Source organism: Aedes albopictus, chromosome 2, assembly GCF_035046485.1.
Source record: "Aedes albopictus strain Foshan chromosome 2, AalbF5, whole genome shotgun sequence".
NCBI lineage: Eukaryota > Metazoa > Arthropoda > Insecta > Diptera > Culicidae > Aedes > Aedes albopictus.
In genome coordinates, this window is record NC_085137.1 from 386,242,630 (window position 1) to 386,257,760 (window position 15,131).

The following is a 15,131-nucleotide window of genomic DNA, read 5'->3' on the forward strand; positions in this document are numbered from 1 at the left end:
CCTCAATACGCCATCATACGCCGCGTTCCATAGTACCGGGCCCAGGATGGACCCCTGAGGTATCCCTGCGGTGATGTTGTAGCTCCTCTCGCCTTCCTCGGTGTCATAGATTAACACCCTATTCTAGAAGTAGCTCTCCAGTATCCGGCATAGGCTAACCGGGACTCCTAGGTGGTGTATTGCGCACTCGATGGCGGCCCAGCTGACGCTGTTGAACGCATTCCTAACGTCCAGCGCTTCTTTTGGAGCGCTATCTCGGCCGTTTTGGTTACAGCCCTAACACCGTCGATCGACCCTTCCGGAAGCCGAACTGGTTATCCGAGAGACCAGAGTCATCGGGTTTCTCGGTATAGACCATCAGCCTCGATAGAATGATCCGTTCCAACAGGTTTCCGGCGATGTCCAGTAGACAGATAGGTCTGTATGCCGACGGGTCGCCAGGTGGCTTCCCGGGTTTGGGCGGTAGAACCAATCTTTGTCTTTTCCACCTCTTCGGAAATTCGCCTCTGTCTAGGCACATCTGCATAGCCACTCTGAACATGTCAGGGCTAGCCTCGATGGCTAATGTCGGGATACCGTCCGGACCCGGAGTCCTGTTCAACTTGAGCGTCTTCGCTATTGCAATGAGTTCGTCGTTCGTCACCGGGGCTACCTCGCTATAGCCTGTTTGGCTATAGGGAAAGGGGGCCCATGGTCTTGTATCGTGGCGCGGGAACAGCGTTTCCACGATCTTCTGCAGCATCTCTGGGGAGCGTTCTGGGGGTGCTGACGCGCCCTTCGTTTTTGACATGACTACTCTGTAGGCATCACCCCATGGGGTCGTGTTGGCTACCTGGCAGAGATTTTCGAAGCACGCCCGCTTACGTGCCTTAATCTCTTTATTAAGTGCCAGTTTAGCCGCCCTGTAGGCCTCACTTTGTTCAATTCTATCCTCATCGATACGAGCCCTTTGCATCCTCCTTCTAGCTCTTAAACAGAATGCGCGGAGTTCTGCGATTTCTGGATACCACCAGTACACTGGTTTGCGTCCATTTCTGGGTAGTGATCGCCTTGACATAGCGGTGTCACATGCACGGCTTAGGGTTCCGACTAGATCATCGCTGGATAGATCGTCGGTGTTACCCTCCATAAACAATCGCTCCACAAATGCTGGCTTATCGAATCGCGAGGTCAGCCATCCCCGATGACGGTCGATGACCTTCGGCTGTGGCCGTCTGCCACCGTGTTCCACCCTGTATCGAATCACCAGATGGTCACTATGCGTGTATCCATCGTCGACCCTCCAGTCCGAGCTGGGGTTTAGACCCGGGCTCCAGAAGGTCACATTAATGATGGACTCTGCACCATTCCTACTGTAGGTTTTTTTTTATCGCCTACGTTCGCGACATACACGTTCAGTCTAGCCGTAGCTTCGAGTAAGACCCAGCCTCTCGCGTTAGTCAAGCGGCTACCCCACTCAATCTCCCAGGCGTTGAAGTCTGCACCGATGACCACGGGACTCAACCCCACTATTGCGCTTGTTAACGATTCCAGCATAGACGAGAACTGGTCTATCGTCCACCTGGGAGGGGCATAACAACTGCAGTAGTACACTCCGTTGATCTTCGCTATTGCGAAGCCCTCGTGCGACGTGGAAATTATTTACTGGACCGGAAAACGACCGGTTGTACAAATCGCCGCTAGCTTGGCCTTATCCGCTACCCAGTTTCCGTTATCGGGACGTCCAGCTGTTCGGCAACTACCAACATCTTTGGTAGCCCGCTCCTGTTGCGATTCAGCGCCCGCGTGAGGTCCGCACCGGTCATCTGTGCTTCTTCCGTCGGCGCTGTACCGCTTCGTGCACCACTTGCTCCACTTGAACTTCCTGCCTCTGGCTCGCTGGTGGGTGCACCAGCCCCTCGGAGTGGCGATCTAGCCAAGCCTCCACGCCGCTCCCTCAGTTACTCCATACTCGACCACGTTGTTACAGTTGTTGAATTCCGAAGTCATGACTGTTAAACCCCCCTTAGAGCCGCTATCCCTCACTGCAAATGAAGTAGTCGCCAAGGACCCTGGTGGTTATCTATGCAAGCAGGGAGGCCACCCGAGGGTTGGCCCAGGCCCTTATGGGGACTGAGCTCAGCGCCGAATCAGCGCTAATCAGGAGTGTTCATCTGAACCTACTTCCACCCAGTTAGTTGTCACTTCTAGATGGGCTGTGACACTTTGGAAGCGGTGCCATATCGCTTGAACAGAGTTGCTTCCGGATGTGTGGAATTTCCGAAGAGGACCAGCAGAGCTCACTGCTGGTCCCCCGCCACGCCTAGGCTTACTCCGCAGTTCGTATGTGCCGGTGCTCGGTCACCTCCCGGTGCCAAAGGTGGTAAGTCCACATTGATGTGTGGATATGGTTCGTTTAGGAAAGAATCCTAGGCTCCCACCAGTACCTCTTGAGCTAGTGCTTTGTAGGAGACTCCTTTCTTGGCCGCCTCCTTCTTCAGCAATAGCATCATCTCTCCAGTCCTGGTGCGCCGGATGCTTTTTACATTCGCGCCCAGTGGTGAGAGCCGGTTTTCGCCATGCATGGCCCTCAGCACCTCGGCGTACGTGACTGCCTCGGTTTTGAAGTCCAGCGCGTCGCAGACCGGCTCCCGTGGTCCGGTTGGTCACCGTTCCTCTTAGGGTTGGCCTCTTGGGACTTAGTTTCCCTGCCCCTTGCGCGTTCCGCAAGCAACTTGGCAGCCTGGTTGCTCGTGCTGGCCGTCCACTTCTATCTCTTTAGCTTTTCGTCGGACTCTGCCGGACCCACTCCAGTTGCGCTTCAGCGCCCACGTGAGATCCACGCCGGTCATCTGCGCTTCTTCGGCCGATGCTACGCCGCCTCGTGCTCCTCCTGTTTAACCTCCTACCATCTGTTCCTAATACTAATTACAGATTCCCTGAGGAAGATCCAATAAGGATCGACACGTTGGAAGAAGAGAACATTTAGTTGTTTTTTATCCCCGAAAAGACTGAAACTCTAAAAACTACCCGAAAGTCTTCAAAACAGTCGTCGTCAATATAGTGAATACCTGTTAGTTGCATAAGCTGGGCACAGGTCAGGCACCTACTTTACTGTCGTATGCGACATAGTTGTCACATGTTCTAAGAGAATCCCTATTACGGTGACTCAAGCTTGTATGGCAAAACCACATGTCAAAAAGTTCGATGGGCCCCCTTCTCATTTCGTTCTATATGACGCCACGATGCTCTGGTCAAATTTTCAGCTAAATCCGTTAACATTAGGGCGGTGCTAAACTTGTTTGAAGTTTGTATGGGAGTTTATATGGGAAAACATTGGTTTTTGCAGTTTTCTTCTGAGGGGTTCCAATTTCCCTTAAAACACGTAATCGATCCTATAGATATATAGCCTGGGATGTGCCGAAAAACTTTGTCGAAGACCGCTACGTGATCAGACACTTGCGGAAAAAGCTATAGCCTAGACAATACGGACCCATTCAATGAGATTTTATTGCTATTGTTATTCCTTTACATGTTAAATGTTCAGCACCACCAGATGGTCTGCGTGTAATATCTTTTCCTACAAGCTTCGGATGACTTTGCGGTCTTCGACAAAGCTTTTCAGCACATGTGAGACTATAGTTCAATACAATCGGTTATGTGTTTTAAGTAAAAATAGTGCCCCTCATGTGAAAAATGCCAAAAACGATGTTTTCCCATATAAACTCCCATACAAAATTCAAATGAGTTTAGCACCGCCCAAATGTTAACGGATTTAGCTGAAAATTTGACCAGAGCATCGTGGCGTCATATAGAACGAAGTGAGAAGGGGGCCCATCGAACTTTTTGACATGTGGTATTTTGAGCCACGCTAATCCCTATTAACATGGGACAACTATGCAACACACGGCAGTTTAAGTCAGTGTCACCCGACCTTACTAAGACTTGTGCTTGTACAAAGTTGCTTCTGGATGTGTGAAATTTCTGAAGAGGCTCAGCAGAGCCCACTGCTGGCTTACTCCGCTTGAGCAAACCGTATGCCCCGGTGCTCGGCCAACTCTCGGTACCAAAGGTGGTAAGAATCCAAGGCCCCCACCTGACTCGCAGAAGGGGGGGGGGATTCGTCAAGCCCCTGGACTCCTGTCCCTGCGCTGCCCAGAATGCCCAGAAGTCTCGTAGTGTGGCGAAGTAACAAGTAACAAGTAACAAGTAACAAGTAACAAGTAACAAGTAACAAGTAACAAGTAACAAGTAACAAGTAACAAGTAACAAGTAACGAGTAACAAGTAACAAGTAACAAGTAACAAGTAACAAGTAACAAGTAACAAGTAACAAGTAACAAGTAACAAGTAACAAGTAACAAGTAACAAGTAACAAGTAACAAGTAACAAGTAACAAGTAACAAGTAACAAGTAACAAGTAACAAGTAACAAGTAACAAGTAACAAGTAACAAGTAACAAGTAACAAGTAACAAGTAACAAGTAACAAGTAACAAGTAACAAGTAACAAGTAACAAGTAACAAGTAACAAGTAACAAGTAACAAGTAACAAGTAACAAGTAACAAGTAACAAGTAACAAGTAACAAGTAACAAGTAACAAGTAACAAGTAACAAGTAACAAGTAACAAGTAACAAGTAACAAGTAACAAGTAACAAGTAACAAGTAACAAGTAACAAGTAACAAGTAACAAGTAACAAGTAACAAGTAACAAGTAACAAGTAACAAGTAACAAGTAACAAGTAACAAGTAACAAGTAACAAGTAACAAGTAACAAGTAACAAGTAACAAGTAACAAGTAACAAGTAACAAGTAACAAGTAACAAGTAACAAGTAACAAGTAACAAGTAACAAGTAACAAGTAACAAGTAACAAGTAACAAGTAACAAGTAACAAGTAACAAGTAACAAGTAACAAGTAACAAGTAACAAGTAACAAGTAACAAGTAACAAGTAACAAGTAACAAGTAACAAGTAACAAGTAACAAGTAACAAGTAACAAGTAACAAGTAACAAGTAACAAGTAACAAGTAACAAGTAACAAGTAACAAGTAACAAGTAACAAGTAACAAGTAACAAGTAACAAGTAACAAGTAACAAGTAACAAGTAACAAGTAACAAGTAACAAGTAACAAGTAACAAGTAACAAGTAACAAGTAACAAGTAACAAGTAACAAGTAACAAGTAACAAGTAACAAGTAACAAGTAACAAGTAACAAGTAACAAGTAACAAGTAACAAGTAACAAGTAACAAGTAACAAGTAACAAGTAACAAGTAACAAGTAACAAGTAACAAGTAACAAGTAACAAGTAACAAGTAACAAGTAACAAGTAACAAGTAACAAGTAACAAGTAACAAGTAACAAGTAACAAGTAACAAGTAACAAGTAACAAGTAACAAGTAACAAGTAACAAGTAACAAGTAACAAGTAACAAGTAACAAGTAACAAGTAACAAGTAACAAGTAACAAGTAACAAGTAACAAGTAACAAGTAACAAGTAACAAGTAACAAGTAACAAGTAACAAGTAACAAGTAACAAGTAACAAGTAACAAGTAACAAGTAACAAGTAACAAGTAACAAGTAACAAGTAACAAGTAACAAGTAACAAGTAACAAGTAACAAGTAACAAGTAACAAGTAACAAGTAACAAGTAACAAGTAACAAGTAACAAGTAACAAGTAACAAGTAACAAGTAACAAGTAACAAGTAACAAGTAACAAGTAACAAGTAACAAGTAACAAGTAACAAGTAACAAGTAACAAGTAACAAGTAACAAGTAACAAGTAACAAGTAACAAGTAACAAGTAACAAGTAACAAGTAACAAGTAACAAGTAACAAGTAACAAGTAACAAGTAACAAGTAACAAGTAACAAGTAACAAGTAACAAGTAACAAGTAACAAGTAACAAGTAACAAGTAACAAGTAACAAGTAACAAGTAACAAGTAACAAGTAACAAGTAACAAGTAACAAGTAACAAGTAACAAGTAACAAGTAACAAGTAACAAGTAACAAGTAACAAGTAACAAGTAACAAGTAACAAGTAACAAGTAACAAGTAACAAGTAACAAGTAACAAGTAACAAGTAACACGTAACAAGTAACAAGTAACAAGTAACAAGTAACAAGTAACAAGTAACAAGTAACAAGTAACAAGTAACAAGTAACAAGTAACAAGTAACAAGTAACAAGTAACAAGTAACAAGTAACAAGTAACAAGTAACAAGTAACAAGTAACAAGTAACAAGTAACAAGTAACAAGTAACAAGTAACAAGTAACAAGTAACAAGTAACAAGTAACAAGTAACAAGTAACAAGTAACAAGTAACAAGTAACAAGTAACAAGTAACAAGTAACAAGTAACAAGTAACAAGTAACAAGTAACAAGTAACAAGTAACAAGTAACAAGTAACAAGTAACAAGTAACAAGTAACAAGTAACAAGTAACAAGTAACAAGTAACAAGTAACAAGTAACAAGTAACAAGTAACAAGTAACAAGTAACAAGTAACAAGTAACAAGTAACAAGTAACAAGTAACAAGTAACAAGTAACAAGTAACAAGTAACAAGTAACAAGTAACAAGTAACAAGTAACAAGTAACAAGTAACAAGTAACAAGTAACAAGTAACAAGTAACAAGTAACAAGTAACAAGTAACAAGTAACAAGTAACAAGTAACAAGTAACAAGTAACAAGTAACAAGTAACAAGTAACAAGTAACAAGTAACAAGTAACAAGTAACAAGTAACAAGTAACAAGTAACAAGTAACAAGTAACAAGTAACAAGTAACAAGTAACAAGTAATAAGTAAGTTCCTTCTATGGAATAGACTTGTATTCTTTTGATCATTTGTTTCGATTGTTCAAGTTTGGTGCTGTCTTATATTTTACGATCATTTGTCATCAGTCATGATGCAAGCTTCTTATTGTAAACATGGATTTATCCACTAATGATACTGCGAAGTAATTTCTAATAAACTTCTTATCCACCCATAGTGACGTCATCAGAAAGCCAACATTCTCCAGAACTGCCCTCTCACCTATTATTACATAACTTTACCTTCCGCATAGCCCATCACGCACCATCCACAGTGCCGCACTACTCGGCGGCACGCGTACATGAAACCCCAATCTGTGATCTTCTTCATCTCGTCTGCTTCACGTGGCCATTATGGAGAAGAAAAGCAAAACAGAAAAAAAAATCCGCGTCGAATGGTCAGTGACCCTCTCGGCGAGAATGTTGCCGCGGGTCTCTGCTATCGAAGCGAAGGTAGCATGAGACTGTGAAAAAAATCAACTTCAATCGTTCTGTTGTAGGAACGCTGTAAATACATACCTTACCTTTTCTCCAAGCATTCGCCCGGGTTCAGCCCGTTGATGCTTAAAGCAAAGTGTACCACCCGCCCGTACCCATAGTTCGTTGCGAACATAACATGGAAGCTTTGTGGGCAGGGCGGGCATAGATCGATGATCTCCGTTGCGTGTTATAGCTTACGCATAGAGAGACGCACAATATTCTTATGCTGTGATTGTGTGCTTCTCCCCGATCACATATGGATGAGGTGCGTGGTGCGTATCTTTTAGTTCTTTAGTCAAATAGTAACCCATTAGAAAATAAAATCAGTAGATAGGTAATGATTCTGCTGATGATGTTTTTAATTGTAGTATTTATGATTGAAGCTCAACATATGAAGTAATATTTAGAAGTTTGTTTTTCTTTTTTAATGTCTTCAGACAGGATATTTCAAACGAATCAAGAATGGAAGTTTTTATATTCTCCATTTTTTATTGCCAATGTTTCAATATTTTGCAATCGGTCCGTAAGTTAGAATTACAACACTGCTCAACAAATTTTCAAAAAAAAAAGGATTTTTATTTTTATTGTTTCTCTAATTTTGTTGATTTTTCTCCGGGAATGAATTTAATACTACCAAAGGATGAAAAACAATAATTATTACTAGCAGTTATGTACGCATAACATATCACTCAATTCCAACTTTTAAAATTCATATTTTGGGTAGAAAAACCCCCAATATTTAGAAAATTGGCTATCCCAAGAAGCACCTACTTTTTGGTCAAACTTTGACGTTCTGTTTTAAATATCTTCAGAGGTCACAAAATTCCGTTGTCTGGTAAAACTACCTCTTCAATGAATATAAATAATGGCCCAATTGAAAAAGGCGAATGCTCAACTTTATGTGTTTTTTTATATGCATAATAGTTCTAAGAAGGCCCCTAAAAAAAGAGTTTCGCAAAAAAAGGTCTTTTTCATTTCTTAGAATTGCTTTAAAATGCAGAGGAAAAATTCATGAAAAAAAATATCTTTTCTATATAAGCATTCTGGAAATGTTTTCGCAAAAATTAGAAAAAAAATGAACATTTTCCCACAGTTTTCGCAATTTCATATTTTTAGGAGCTGTACAAAATTAAAAAAAAAAAAACACACATGTGTTAATTATGAGATAAAACTCCAAGTTAAATAATTATTTTTTGAAAATCAGAACTGCCATTCTTTTTTCTAAAAATCTATGAAAAAAGTTATGTTTATTTCAAAAAGATTATTTTAAAGGCCGTTGGGGATTTTTTTATTATCGTACAAATTGGGCAAAGGGTCTCAGATTTCCATAACACTTTTTCCACAGGCAGGGCTCATGGATATATGAACAAAAATTGAAAAAAAAATAAGAGTCGCCTATTTTCCCGGAAAACTCAGGAGGAATTGTTTCTGTTTTCTCTTGATACTACTTACTTTGGAAAACCATAATTTAAGAACGAAACATTGTAGAAACAAAGTTTTTTTTTAGAAAATGAAAGCAAATTTTCTCAGAAATAAAAAAAATATGAACTGGAAAAAGTTTTCCACAAAATTTTCCACAGCTGAGAGAATTCGTAAAGAAAAGCCGGAAAAACTATGCCTGAACTCGTGGAAAATTTTTAAACAAATACTTTTGAGAAGGTTATTTTATAAGCTTTAATCACTGAAATTTTTGAAATGCACTTTTTTTTTTGTTTTTAGGTTATGTCCAATTTTGTTGAAAAATGTCCAAAGGTGCCACATAAGCCATTTCTTAGAAAATTCATAACTGAAGAACAAAGCATTGTAGAAACAAAGTTTTGTAATGAAAATGAAGGCAATTTTTCTCAGGAATCAGAAAAATATGAATTGATTAAAGTTTTCCACAAAATTTCCCACAATTGCCCGAATTCGCGAAAAATATTACAAAAAAAAGTTTTTGAGAAGGTTTTCTCAGAAATAAAAAAAAATGAACTGAAAAATGTTCTACACAAAATTTTCCAGAAAACTCGTAAAGAAAAGCCGGAAAAACTATGGCCAAACTCGTGGAAAATTTTCAAAAGCTTCATAAGCTTCAATCGCCGAAATTTTTGGAATGCAGTTTTTTTTTTGTTTTGAGTTATGGCCAATTATTTTATTGAAAAATGTCCGAATGAACCACGTACATTCGTACAATTAAATTTGTTCTGCAATTCGTTTGAAAATTTCTATGGTAACACCTTTGTTTTTTTATATTTCATGTGATATCCCTCTTTTAATTCTTTTGTGGATTTATTTGGCAATTTTATTGAAATCTTTTCATATTTTTATTGGAAATTGTTTTGAAGAACTCATTCGGCGATTCTTCTGGCAATTCATTCGTCAGTTTTTGAAAATTCTTAAAAAAAATTAGGCAATAAAAATTATTTAAAATTTCTAGGCAATATTTTCGGCAACTATTTCGGAAATGCCATTACCAATTCCTTTGGAGATGTCTCAGGCAATTATTTTGAGAATTACTTCAACCTTACATTCAGCATATTCTTCGGCAATCTCTTTGAAGTTCCTCCGGTCATTTTGTTTTTGGAAATGTTTCAGATCATTTCTTTGAACTCATAAATTTCCAATAGGTATTGCTAAAGTAATTTACAATGGAATTTCAAAAAGAATGGTCGGATTTCAAAACAAAAAAAATGTCATATGAATTTCAAGAGGAATTGCCGAATAAATTTAAACTATTTTTTTATGTCTTTATTTATGAGATTTTCAGCCCGAGGCTGGTTCATCTCAGCGCAAATTTAAACTAAACTAAACTAAAGAGATTTCTAATGGACTTTCCGAAAAAAAAATCCAAAAAATACTTGAGAAATTTGTGAAGGAACTGCCAAAGTTATTTCAAATTAAATTACCCTATGGAAATTCTTAATTTGTTGCCGAAGAAGCTTCCAAATAAATTGATATAAGAATTCCCAAAGTTTGCAAAGGAGTTTTTAGATAAGCAAACGGCAATTTCTAAGGGAATTCCTCCGGGATTTTCATCGATTTTCATTTGGGAATTTCTTCGGAAATGTGTTTGGAGATAGATAGATAAGAATTTAACAAAGGGAGCTGAAGGGCTCAGCATAGAGGTAGCCAAAGAGCTTAGGAAACTATGAAATTAACAAACCAACGTATGAGCCCAAGGGCTTAGTACGAAGAATAGAATAACGAATTGGTGATGGCGCACAAGGTACATAACGCCTCTCCTCCATTCGAATCCCACATAGCATCTTTAGAAGATTTTCGGACTTCTAGATAAAAATAAATAAATAAATGAACACGCACACACACATCGACCATCGAACATTGTTTATGAAAAAGTTTTGGATGTAATTTCTTTTTTTTTGTTCTTTTTTTAGTGTGTGGATAACTGACACTGAGGAAGATTACAAGTGGTTGTCAAAATACGCGTATCTGTCGAAGGATAAGCAAAAAAGGGCGGAATTAAAAGGTACACCCTAATTGGAAAAGGTTATTCTGCTTAGAGGGTTCGAAAAGTCGGTACAAGAAGTTTTGGATTATTTATGAACTGCAGTATGTTTTGACTAAAGCTTTAAGATGTCTTACAAACATTTGTTCTATATACTTAAGACATTATTTTAGAATTGCCGCATTTTTTATTAATTCACCTCAGAGTGTGATAATAATTATTTTTTTATGGATGAAAAAAGAGCATTGGTGTCGTATGCAAAGTTGGAGAATAATTGTTGTTGGAAATTTTGCCGAACAAAGTAGCTTAAAGGATTGCCGCAGAAATTATTGTTGGAATAATTTATGCAATTACAGCTAAGATTGCTACAACAATCACTGCTGTGATTCCTTCAGATTTTTTTTTTCATGCTGGATTTTGAAAAGGATTTCATCGGAAATGTTCCATTCAATTAAGCCAGTAATTCCTGAGATTCTTTCATGAGCTCTTACTGAGATTGCTCCAGGAGTGCTGCTGGGATTTCTCAGGCAATTACTAATAGGAATCCACCAGGAATACTTGGAGGACTCCTGAGAGCATTTACTGAAGAATCACAGCTGAAATTGCTGAGTAAATTTCAGTAGGAATATTTGACGGAATCCTAGCAGGAATTCCTGCTGGTACGCCACAGCAAATTTCCTGAGGAAATACATGGATAAATCTCTAGAGATATCACAAGAGGATGCCTTGAAAGAATTAAAGGATTTATATAAACCCTTGGACAAACCTATGGATAAATTTTAGCATTTTTAATCTAAATCCCGTCAGTAGTTTGTAGATGAATTCCAAGAGAACTTTTTCAAAGATTTCTAAATTGATTTCTCCAAGAGTTTCTTGGCATTTTTCCGTGGATTTTCCCAAGAGTTCATTTAGGAATTCCTCTAGGAATGTCGTCTTTAATTCTTGCAGAAGTTTCTTCTATTATTCTACCAGGTGTTTTTCAAAAGATTCCTCCACAATTTTCTCTTGAAGTTTCCCCAAGAATGTTTATGTTTTTTTTTTAGGATTTGCTCATGTGATTTATCCAGAGATTTTCCCTAGAAAAATATGTAAAGGAACCGCAGGAGAAAATTCTGGAAGTATCCTTGAAGAAATCCTTTAAGCTGACTCAAGACAAATTTCTGGAGAAATCCCATCAGGCATTCCTGGAGGTTTGCTGAAAGTGTCCTTGGATCGGGAGGTATCATTGGAGAAATCATTAGGAAAACTATGGCGAGAATTAAAAAAAAAAACTCCGAAGGAATGCATGAAATCCCTGGACGAATCACAAAAGGAATTAATGGAAGAACGTGAATCGGACTCACTGGAGGAATTCCAGGGGAAATTCCTGGAGGCATCCTTAAAGACATTCCTTCTGCAATCCAGCATGAATTTCTAGAGAATCCCATCAGATATTCCTGAAGGTATTCCTAGAGAAATATTCGGAGAAATCCTCTCAGAACTGCTCTAGAAATGACTGATGAGATTCCTCTAAAAGTACGGATAAGGAGAGTTCGACTGTTACGATCTATAGAGCTACTTCGGCACTGCAGTCTTGGGGAATTAAAACGATAGTTTTAGATTTTTCCCAACGTTTCGACTCGTATTAGAGTCTTCTTCAGGGGATACTGTAATTATGGGAATCATTATTGTGTGGGTTACATGTTTCGATAGTTCACTTACATTCTGATTAATCGTTTTTCGTTTGGGTTGACATAGAACTGTCGGTGTCTAAACTATTGAACATTGGCTGTAAACAGGCATAAACATTGTTTAGTTACACATATTATTCTAAAAGTGGTTTGAATTAGACCTACATGTGGGATATTAAGTGAAACGTAGCGAGTTTTGTTAATTTCACTTAATGAAGCAACTAAATTCTTCGCACTACACATCTGGTGGAGGTAACGGTTGGTTTGAAGATGGTGGATCATTAGTTGTTTGATGGGTTTGAAATGTTTCGCAAAAGGTTTGTGAGATGGCTGCGTATGTGGAGTTTAACCCACTAACGTCTGTGCGATGATTTACTGTGTGTGGTGTGTTAGTGATATGGCACATTTCTAGAAATGCGAGTGTGTTCGTGTGATTGCTTCTGTTTAACACTGTGACCTGGCCTAGATTGAACATGTGGTCGTGATCGATGCAATGTTCGATTAACGCTGTTCGCTCTCTCAATGTTATCATATCTGTATCGGTTTTACTATACCCTAATTCTTTTAGCCTGTTTAGTTTGTTAATATGTGTTTTGTGTCCGTATAATCTTGTTTGTAATCTGTTGTTGGTCATACCAATGTAGCATTGTTTACAATTGCTGCATGGAGGAATTCCACGGAGTCATGTCAGTCGATCCTGAGCGACCATTTCAAAAATATCTGAAACTTTGCACAGTTTTTCAATTTCATCTAAATCGCCATTTTTCGATATCAAACCTTCATATTCACTCACGACTAACTTTTCAAAAGGGTGTATGCGAAAATAGTTCAAAAATATTCTAAAAGCTGTACAGCAAAAACGGATTGTCCGATTGTTATGAATTTTTCAGCAAAGTTAGATAACTAAATGATGATTCCTTAGAAAATATACACTGTAAAAAATTTCTTTTTTTACTATAAAAAAATATGATCTTTGTCACAAAAACTCAAATATCTCAGAACCCTATCTTTTTACCAACGTCAATTTTTTAGGGAAAATGGCCCATTATATCAGCTATCTACCATAAAATTTTGGTGATGGTAAACTGATAAACAAAAAAGTTATGACATTTCAAACATTTCACAATTTTTACATTTAGTAAAAAAAAAAATTTTTTTTCTGTGTAAATTATTTGGAGAACTATATTTTGGTGCTGATTTTATTGTAAAGGCTACCGGATGAATTAAACAAGTAGTTTTCATGATATTTTTGTTTGATTATTTATAATTACTATAGTATCTATTTGAACCTTAGACGCGATCCAGTGTTGTGATCAAAAATATTGAGATTGTCATACTTTTTATTGTACGTGACTGGTGAAAAAATCCCTTGATAGTGTTGAAAAGCTGTTGATCATAAGAAAAATGGAATTAAACTTATTTTGAAGACGAAAGCTGCATAATAAAAGTTTTATATATACGCGTATACGTCTAGTTGATCTGCAAAAAAATACCTCTTAGAGAACAGACTTTATGATCGGAAAAATGCGAGTAACTTCAACAACAACAAATGCATGAGAGGTACATACCACAGACAAACAGACGAAACGCCTAGAACAATTTTCGTGAAAATCCATCGCCCAGTTCACACTACCACCACCTGGTGGAAATGTTTCACGAAACACTGCGTTGTGCAATATCGTCATCAGAAGGCGCTAGTGTGAAACGTCAAACGCAAAGAAAAACGATGGGCACTCTTCTGGTTATGAAAGCCACAACCAAGATTCAAAATGATCGTTAAAGGCGTGGTCAATGAAAATTTCGTCAGTGTTACGTTTGTTTGTCTGTATACATACCATGAAAATGCTCACGAAAAAGCAAAAAAATACTACCGCTATGGATATTAAAAATTTTATAGTAAATTTTTTCTTCGTCCAAGCAAACAACACCAAACTAGTCAGTTAAAACTAATAAGTGATTTTGTTTATTATAATCTAACGAACAACATGAACAGTCGCTTTCTCAAAGGTCTTCAACTCAACGCTCTCTTGTAGACCGTTTGTGAAAAAAAAATGTTCAAAAGAGTTACGAAATCTCATAGATAAACTGAAAGAGACTGGTTATGCCCAAATTGAATACAAATTTACGCATTTGCACGTCCTGCCGTCTAGACTTTGACAAACGAGCCATCTGTATATCATCGGTAAAGCAGGGCGCAGGAAGTTCGAAAACGACAACAACTGAGAAATTGCCAGAAGTGCTAAGTGCAGAGAGTCATGCCACCGTACCATCAGCGACATCTGTTTAAACAATTTAATCACCCCTTTTTTCAAAAATGCTTTGAAATATACTTCAACATTTATACCCATTTCAATATTTTTAACGTTGCAAAACACGCTTTCAACATTCATCTTGAAGAAGAGGGAAAACACTTGTCCTCAAATGTAACAGCAAATTAATCAATAAACGACTAATGCGCGGAGGGCGTGATAAAATCGGAACAGTACTGTACATATAATATACATAATACATAATAAAAACAGATTGTTTTACTCACGCAAGGCCATTAACAATAAAATCAGCATCAAACTGCGCTTTCCGGCCGAAATAATTTACACTAAAAAAAAATTATTACTAAATGTGAAAATTGTGGAATGTTTGAATTGTCATAACTTTTTTGTTTATTAGTTTATCATCACCAAATTTTTATGGTAGATTGCTAATACAATGGACCGTTTTCCCTAAAAAATTACATTGGTAAAA

The 15,131-nt window shown here is 38.0% G+C and overlaps 1 protein-coding gene and 1 long non-coding RNA gene across 2 annotated transcripts in view; both read right to left on the reverse strand.

Moving 5' to 3' along the window:
* The window catches only part of LOC109399436 (ecdysone-induced protein 78C), a 134,295-nt gene that overhangs the window by 78,501 nt on the left and 40,663 nt on the right, over positions 1-15,131 (reverse strand). The gene's annotated exons all lie outside the window — the stretch shown is intronic.
* Positions 12,313-12,757, reverse strand: LOC134287277 (uncharacterized). Its single transcript, XR_009997182.1, has 2 exons — positions 12,555-12,757; positions 12,313-12,487 (listed from the first exon to the last, which is right to left on the reverse strand). It is a non-coding gene; the product is annotated as an uncharacterized LOC134287277 (long non-coding RNA).